The sequence below is a fragment of the Pteropus alecto genome, unplaced genomic scaffold (genome assembly GCF_000325575.1).
Source record: "Pteropus alecto unplaced genomic scaffold, ASM32557v1 scaffold50, whole genome shotgun sequence".
Classification (NCBI taxonomy): domain Eukaryota; kingdom Metazoa; phylum Chordata; class Mammalia; order Chiroptera; family Pteropodidae; genus Pteropus; species Pteropus alecto.
In genome coordinates, this window is record NW_006431918.1 from 12,067,890 (window position 1) to 12,077,287 (window position 9,398).

General features: G+C 35.2%; 1 pseudogene; it reads left to right on the forward strand.

Moving 5' to 3' along the window:
- Positions 1-229: 229 nt before the first annotated feature.
- LOC112475100 lies at positions 230-346 on the forward strand (annotated as a pseudogene).
- Positions 347-9,398: the final 9,052 nt, after the last annotated feature.

Genomic DNA, 9,398 nt, shown 5'->3' on the forward strand with positions numbered 1-9,398 from the left:
TACTATACTTCCTGTTATTTCAATATCTGTGAACGATTGTTCCATATATTCTTTCCAGTTCTCTAGTTGTTTACAGCAGGGGGATAACTCCAGGCCTAGTTTCTCTATCATGATTAAAATCTTCATTTATTTCAGTTAGATTTTCTATGAAACTTTTTCAGAATTTTGGCACATTTTCTTTCTTGGCAGACAATAAGTATTTATCTATACATAAAAAAGCTATCTATTAGGCCACAGCCATGCCACCCTGAACAAACCTGATCCCATCTGATCTCAGAAGCTAAGCAGGGTCGGGCCTGGTTAGTACTTGGATGGGAGACCACCTAGGAATACTGGACTGTAACCATTACTTTCTTTCTTTTTTTTTTTTAAAGTTACCTATTAAAATATATGTCTAACACGACAGTGGTCACAATGAAGAGGTACGTAAAGTTGACATACCATCTTAGTAAAGTTGGCAATTGCAGAAATCACGTATAGAATTATTTTTTACTTTGCGGTTTTCTTTGAAATCTGTTGCTTTGCTTGTGACATAATCCTATCAGTCTTGAGAGAATTATTTGCTAGGGAGATCGTCCACTCTACTAGCTGTGGTGATCCTTCCTGGTGGGCATTTCTTTTCTCACCCCCAGTTTTCTCCATCTGCCAAATCTTAACGTTCTCCTCTGATCAGTTCTCATTACCTCATTTAACGCACTTGCCTCCTGCATTCTTCATAATACTTCTTTTCCATTTGACTTTTGTGACACCACCTTTTCCTGTAATTGCTTACTGACCACTTCTCAGTATCTTCTGTGGGCTCATCCTCTTCCCAAACATTACATTTTTATCAAGACTCAATTCTACGTGCTTTTTTCTTCTGACTCTGTGGTTATTCCCTAGCTGACCTCAACCATTGCTATGTCTTCGATACCATCCGTAAGCCTATGGCTCCCAAAGATATAGCCCCAATTAAGACCTCTCTCTTGAGCTTCAAATCTTAATATGCAATTCTTTTAAAAATCACCATGCAGATTGCTACATTTAGAAAATAAATATGCCCCACGTTTCGCTACTGTTATTCCTCTACAAATCTGTTCCTCATCCAATTGTTTCAATCCACCTGCTTAAGTCATCAATGTAAGAATCATCCTTCACATTACCTCCTTCTCCCTCATCTTCATCAGCCACAAACTAGTTCTGCCGATTTTCAAACCTGTCTAGGTTTTGTTTACTCCACTCCAACTCTCCTGCCACTGTTCTTTCTGTCTTATCTTACTTTCAACCCACCCATCATTTTTGATGTGTCTTCCAATCACTAGTTTCAGTAACCTTTTTTAAAGTACAAATTTATTTTAAGGATAAAATATATTTTAAAATGTAAAATATAAACATAAGTCATGGCCCTGGCTTTAAAATCTTTCATAACTCACTTAAACTACAAAACAAAATTTATAATATAGTGTTTTGCACTAAATTTCAGCCACTTAGGGCTATTTTCAATTCAGTAATTTTGCAAATGTTTTGCACTTTATTTTGTTAATTTTTTTTATCTTCCATATATCAGATTAAGCGAAACTTCCTAAGAGATTCTATGTATATTATTTATCATTCTCCAGAAAAACAGAACCAATGTGTATTTATATATATATATTTATTTTTATGAATGTGCATAGATGGATAGATAGATAGATAGATAGATAGATAGATAGATAGATAGATAGATAGGAGAGAAATTTATTCTAAGGAATTGGCTCATGTAATTGTGGAGGCTGACAAGTCCCAGGATCTGCAGCTAGCCAGCTGGAGACCCAGGAGAGCTGATGGTGTGGTTTCAGTGCGAATGTCAGCAGGCTTGAGAGCCAGGAAAAGCCAATGTTTCAATTTGAGTAAGGCAGGAAAAAACTGATGTCTCAGCTTAAAGACAGTCAAGCAGGAGTTTTCTTTTACTTAGCCTTTTTGTTTTATTCAGGCCTTCGGCTGATTGGATGAGGCCCACCTATCTTAGGTAGAGTAATCTGCTTTATTCACCAAGTCAAATATTAATCTCATCCAGAAGCACCCTCACAGAAACACCCAGAATAATGTTTGACCAAATATCTAGCTATTGCATGGCCCAGTCAAGTTGACATGTTTGATTAACTGTCATATCATCTTTGACATACAAAATTAAATAAGTCCTACTATGCCCTCTTTGTTTCTTTCATTGCACATGTTACTATTTTACTTACTTGTTTGTTTATGTGTTTATTTATTTATGTGTTTGTTTAGAGTATGTTGGTGAGATCTCTGTGCTGTAATTTTATGTACTGTAAGCTCTTAAAAACGTTTCATTTACCATTGCACATTTCATGCCTAACATAGCACTTAACTGTCTTCCTAAGATTAAAGTTCCGAATAGTGTTTAAATCTCGTTTAATATAGATGCTCAAATTTTTTGTAGATGAAACATTTAATTATCTTACTTGCTATCATATTTTATACCATAATATTAATATCTAGTTGGCATTTTTGATAAATTTTATGCCGATATGTGGATTCATGAAACTAAGTTTTTAAAATTTAATTACTTGTCTCTTTGATTTACTATAGCTGTGGTAATTTTTATTTTAGTTAACTAAAACAAGTATGCAAATGCATTAAAAAATTATAACATTTTGTATGAGATATCATTGCCATTTGTATTATTTTCTAAGATTTTCACGTAGAGTTCAAATACAGCTGGAGAAAATGGTACCTGTTTAGAATTTTGGATGCCCACAGGAAGTAGGCAAAGGAACTCAAGGACTTCATTATCTTCTTAAGGCTATAAGCATATAAGCATTATCTTCTTAAGGCTATAAGCATATGGTCTCATTTCTACCAACACACTGGTACTAGCTGTGGGGCTCCAACTTATGGTTTGTTCCATCCACTCGAGACTGTGGGTACACAACACCAATGCTCTTGGTTGCTGACTGCATACCTGCATCACACAGACACACTGAGGCCAACAGAGCCATCCAAGAATCTGAAGTGTTGATCCGTTTAGTGTCAGCAGTTTCAAAGGAACCAAATCAGGAAGTTTGGCTTCTCTCCTGGTCTAATATTTAACAGACCTTAACAAAAGTGTCTGTGTGTGTGTGTGTGTGTGTGCACATGCGCACGCTGCATGTGTATGTGAAATTTCTTAAACGAATAATTTTTTCTTAAAAAATTTGAAGAGAAAAACATGGTCTGAATGACCTTGATTTTTTTCATTTCAAAGCCATCATGGACCTTGGCTTGTGTGTGTCAACCCTGGTGAATATGACCTGATCACAGGCATAGTCAATTTTTTATGAAAATGTTTTGGATCTTTCAGACTTGATATTGATAACTGAAACTGAGCAGAGAGACATTAGCATCTGGTTTTGATGAATGTGGTCTGCTTGTACTTTAAAGGAAAAGCATTCAGGAAAAGACTGGAAATTCCTTCTCAGAAAATCAAAGTCTAATACAGTTTTTCAATACCTGATACTTACATGTTACAAGTGACCTTGGAGACTTTATCCCACCAGTTTCACATATTTTTTAGATTATAGCATTATGGCGTTATGCTTCATTTTAGGATATATTTAGGTTTTTGGTCTAAGGATTTTTTTGTATACCTGTTTACTTTTCCACCACATATATAAAGATAATGTCTTGCTTGAAGAAAAATCAGAACTAGCTACCAAAATCAGAATGATTTCTGCCATTTCTTATTAAACTGGCAGAAAGACATCACACCACAGCACAAAATATTGAGGGATTTACCAGATTGTAACATCCTCTGGTAGACTATAATTTTCTTAGAACAGTAACTGTATCTTTTCTATTATTATATCTTCCAAAGTATATCTGGCCCAGGACCTTGTAAATTGCAAATCCTCAAGTGAAATAAAAAAAGAATAATGATTAAATGCTTCTTAAAACACCTAATTTTTAGAAATTTAATTACAAATATATCGAATAATCATTTTAATAAAATTACTGTTTTTATTTCTTAGGGCTTATATTCAGTTCTGCAGCCATCAGGTCCTCAATTTTCTCTCTTTCTTCTGTGTTATCCTGACTAAAATCAACACTGTCAGAGAAGAAAAGGGGGAAAGAGAATAAAAACCAGTGTTTAATCTCATATGTATTACTTTCCCTGAAATAGTCTGGTAAAGGGCTGTTTTGAGAAACAGTTAAAGCCAGTGGCTAAAATGAGGCTTGGGGCTTATCAATAGACATCATTTATCAGCATTATCCCCGTTGTACATCAAAAGAGACAATCAAGGGCCTGTTTACTGGATACTGTGTATGTTGACTGGGCTAAGAAAATTACCGCATCCAGCACGAGGAAGAGTAAAATCATTTGTGCCTGCAAAATATCTATCCACTTTAGGATTGAAGTATTTAGCCTTCCATTTTTCTAATAAAAGCCATGGGATAATTTGAATCTATGTAAAATATTACGGTTCCAATGCTGAGTGCTGTAATAAAATGACCTTTTCTTTGCATTTCCACTAATTGGCTTTTAAGATGCTTTTGATGTGGCTGAAAAGGTCAAAGATCAATGAGTGGCTTGTTAGTCTAAATCATTTATTTTATCAGGAAAAAAAAGCACAAGCTATTGAAAAAAATAGGTATTTTAAAGAAATACATGGTCTATTTGACTCTGGCAGGCTTCATAATTTTTCTTTGGATCCTCTAAACATGGAATGGACTAATCAGGAAATTATCAAGTAGACTGAAGAAGTATAACAAAGTTTTGTGCTGCCATCAATATTTGTAAAGCAAAACTTTGGAAAAATCCATGATACATTTTCTGTTACTAATTTAAGAAATCCAAAGTATTTCTAAATCACATGGTTTCAAATGGTCTAAAAATAGCGTGGGTCACACTGCCATTAGACAGCTGCTATTATATATTTCAAGAAACAAATCAAATTTGTGCCGAGAGAGACAAGGTGAATATAGAGTAACGTAGCAGAACACTGAAATAAAATTTTATCCAATTCGTAACTTTAAAAATATTCGATCAAGTATAATGATGTCGATCATGGAGGAAATAACCAATATGATCCGACCTCTTAGACTCTGTTGCTTACATTTTTATAAAAACGAAAGTAACAATTTCTGTTATTGCCAGGAACCAGTTCATATGTAAACAACTGATTAAATTCACAGAAATCTGTGCTCATTATGTTTAGAGGACAGAGATAGGCAACGTTCTGCCTGCAAAGCAGTTTGTGCTTAAATTAAGCAATAATCATGGAGTTTTAGGCCAAGCAGGAGGAGACTAATGACCGATTAGAAATAGTTTTTGGTTTAAAGCAAGGCATTGGGTCATTAGCCCTTAATGATCATTTATCCAAAAGAAATGCTCTGGGCCAAAGGCCTTAGTTCTCTTAAATAACACACACAGACTCAAAGGTATGTTTGACAGCAGGTGATGTTTTAATGGCTACAGCTAACCAAGTGGAATTCACCTGGCCATGTGCAGCTTAATGTCCTAGGTTATTGAACAAAAACAATTGGCAAAAGTGCTGTGCTGTCACTATAATGGCAACATCCCAGTTAGGTAAGATTTCCTTTCCTATTCATTTATTCCATTTTATTTAATTAATTAATTAATTAATTAAATCGCTTTTTAAATTCACTTATTTAATAAATATTGTTGAGCACTTACTCAATGACTGGGACTTTATTGGATGATGGGAATAATGATGTTCTCTAAATATTTACAGTCCTGTGGGGGGGAGACATGTAAAAGGCCATTTTTACACTGTTATGAGACGGTGGATTTATAGGCTACTTTCTGAGTAAATGGGAGGGCAGGCAACCCAGCATTGGGAGGAGTTAGAAAGGGCATGAAATATAAAACTAAACTAATATGATAAGAGTTAACCATGCTAACTTGTTTTCAGGGGTCAAGGTCAAGAATATTCTAGTTAGGGGAAAAGCTACAGAGAGAGGAGGAGAGAGAGGGAATGAGCATTACTTCAAAGAAGCTAGAGAAGAAATATTTTAACCTACTTGATTATGATTACCACTGGGCTATTTTAATTCCTTAAACTTGCTCTGTAGTGCAATGGACAGATTGTTTCTTATCCCAACGTGTTTAAATACTTGCAGTAGCTGTGAACTTTAAATAGATCTAGCAAGTCTATGGTACTTAATCTAAAATATATTTGGAGAAAATCCTACCAGACTTTCACACTTAGCATTATGTGAATCTATCCCTGCCGCCCCCAACACACACCATTTCCTCTAGTCTCTGGTTGGGAAATGTTCTCTTTTTTTAGCTCACAAACCGACTAGACAATCTTTTGCTTAATATGTGCAATAGTCATTAATTTATCACAAGCTGTGGGCATTTTATTTTGGTTTACATCAGGAAGTCTAATTTGGGCTTAGCAGTTCATTAAGACAATTATTTTCTAACTTATTATTTGGCTTTTCTTCTCACAGTAGAAATTGTCTTCTGTTTATTTTGTAACTATTTGCTTTATGAGATAATGGAAAAAGAAATTAGGAAAGTGAAGGGTAGACCAACGGGGATGATATCCCTAAAATAGACTGAATTTCCAGAGGCCTAGGACCTCCGTGAAAATATCAGCTTTGAGGCAAATATCGTCTGCTCCCTGGGATGGTCCAAATGGAAAAGTGAAAGAATTTATAAAGAGGTGATGTCCCTGTTTCATGCTTCTTAAAATTTTAGACTAATGACAATTTCTTTAATTCTGTCTATTTTACTTCCTCTTTAAGACTAAAAAAAAAAAAAGCATGAGTAACTGCACAAGACAATGTTAAATTGAATACACAGGCCACAAGAATTACTGATTACAGCATCGATTATGTTCCTACATCCACACATCCAGAAAAACAAATAATGGGCTTACAGGTAATTTGATATCATTTTAATCATACTCTATGAATCCAAATTTTCTATGATAACAATGTGTTACATTTACAATCCAAAGAATAATTATATTAAGGCACTTCTCTCCTTAGTTGTTTTTGAATAAAATCCTTGCTACAGTGCTTATTTCTTATCTTTATCTGTGGGATAATAACTGCTTCATAGTCCCATAATGAACACTGAAAGTTTATTTAAATTTCAAGAATATTCTGATAGTCTTCTTAATTTTTTATTTGGAAGAAAAATTCTATGCTGAAGACAACTTTTCTGGAATTCTGTAATTCCCCTGGTAACATGTTAATCTAGAATCCATAATTTTTTTTTAGTATTTTTTTCTTTCTTTGAGTAGGAGAATCCTTTGTCAAATGATGTCTTATGATGACCTTCAATGTATATTTGCAACAGCCCAAAGTACTATCATGTGGTCAAAGGGACAGAGTTTTTCTCTCGGCCTCTCCTACCACCATGCCAGCCCTACCTCCGACTTAGGCTGTCAGAAACGCTGTTTGAACGCTCCCGATTTTGAATAAGCCATAACTTGCTCCATGAGTTTTTTGAAGTTAGAATCTTTAACCCGAATCATGCAATTCTAAGAGTTTTTGAAAATTTCAGAATTTGAATATTCTCAGGATTATTGTCTTGTTTGCTCTGCCCGGTTCCTTGCAAATAATTTTGAGAAACAAATTCTTCTGCAATCCAAAACTTTGCCGTAGAAAATTGCAGATTTACCTACCACTAGCTGAGATGGAAAGAATATCTTTTCAAATCCTCAGAAAATATTATGTGTCTGCGAGTCTCATGTGTGCTTCTGGATATAAATCCCTAAAATGTGTGAGCTCCAAGATGAGAGCCAGGAAGGGAAAAGACTGAGTTCAGTCCAGTTTCAACCTGATATTTGTTTTCACTGCCATCCCCTCTGCCCTGCAGAACCAGGTGAGAGAAGGTGATAGTGAGTCACTTCTGAAAGAGAGCTGGCAATCCCACCCCTGAAGGCTATCCTGTGGTCTTCTGGGTATTCAACAGAGGAGAATCTGACTTGAGGTCATTTTACTCAAGGGCACCCCGGGTGAAGACAGAACCTGTAAGTGTTTGAGCCACGTTTTCAGCAAGATGCCCACCAGAACTTCAGACCTGCTTGGGGCAAGAAGTGATCCTTATGAACCTCTGTAATTCCAGTGCAAGAGCACCTAAAAATATTTCTCAAATCAATGAATAAATTAATGTGTACAAAGTAAACAGTACAGTCTTGATCTTTTAATCAAACCATATGGTTAAATATGTAAATATTTAATCAACCATGGCTAAATATACAAATAAAATAGCATCCACCTTTTTGACCACGGTCAAGGAACCCATATAGCTAATCTTGGTTAAGAAATGCCAGTCTCCTGAATTTGAGGTGGCAAGTCCTATTTGCCTATCCTTAAAATAAATACTTATTTATTGTAGTAAATACTTACAAATTGTAAGTTACCACCAAATCTAAAACTCCCAGACACTCTGTTAAAATAAATCAGACTTAATGAAATATAATCGTTACAGAACTTAATCATAAGAGACTTTTGCACAAAACTATGTTTTCTAGATTAGTAATGTTGTTAGACTAAAGACATATTACATACTTCAGGAATCCATGAAGGAAGAAAAACAAAGACATTTCATTCAATTAAAAACAAATTGAACTGTTATTCAAAAATAAAATATTTAGAAGCCTACGCCCCAGGTAGATTATGACTTGCAGGTATAATCATACAGTGCTATGTTAGTTATGTGTCAACGCCGATAGAAAATAATGCTGCATAAGTTGCCTGGCATCATTTGCTGAGAACAGTTGCTTGGTAGAGAAGCAATTACTGTGAATAATTTTTAAAAAGACTATTCTTAGCATTTCAGAAAAAGCTATCTACATAGCTGAATAACCATTAAATTTGTATGTAAGTAGGAATGAGCATGCTTTCAGACAGATGTGGTGTTATTTGCTTCGTTTCCTGCTGCATCACGCTGCAGCACCTGGAACCAAGAAAGAGTTAATGCTTATGCAAAAGTGCCTTTCTTCCCGTGGAGGAAATAACCAATGGGGGGAAATCTAGCTGCCTGAGTAATGGGAAAAATACACAGGGGCCATGAAATCTTTAAGATCAGGCATTGTAGCATCTGTTAACTAATGCAGAATGACAGGGAACTTCTGTGAAAGTGTATGCTGAGAATATACATTGAGGAATACTGTAATTCATTACAATTACATTGTACAGAATAAAAATGAAAACAATTCTTCTTGACTGAAAGCTTGGAACGTTCCTATATCAATTTTAATAAGGCAAAATTCTGACTGTTTCAAGACCTACCCATAAATCAGAAAAAGGAACTTACACCAGTCTGGCTGTAATACAGTCTAAAATATAATACACAGACTCCTTTCTATGTCAGCCCATGAGCATAGAACAAGCTAGCAGCACCCAAATACCAAAGCAATACTGTCTGCTGGTGGACAGATGATTGAAAAACTACT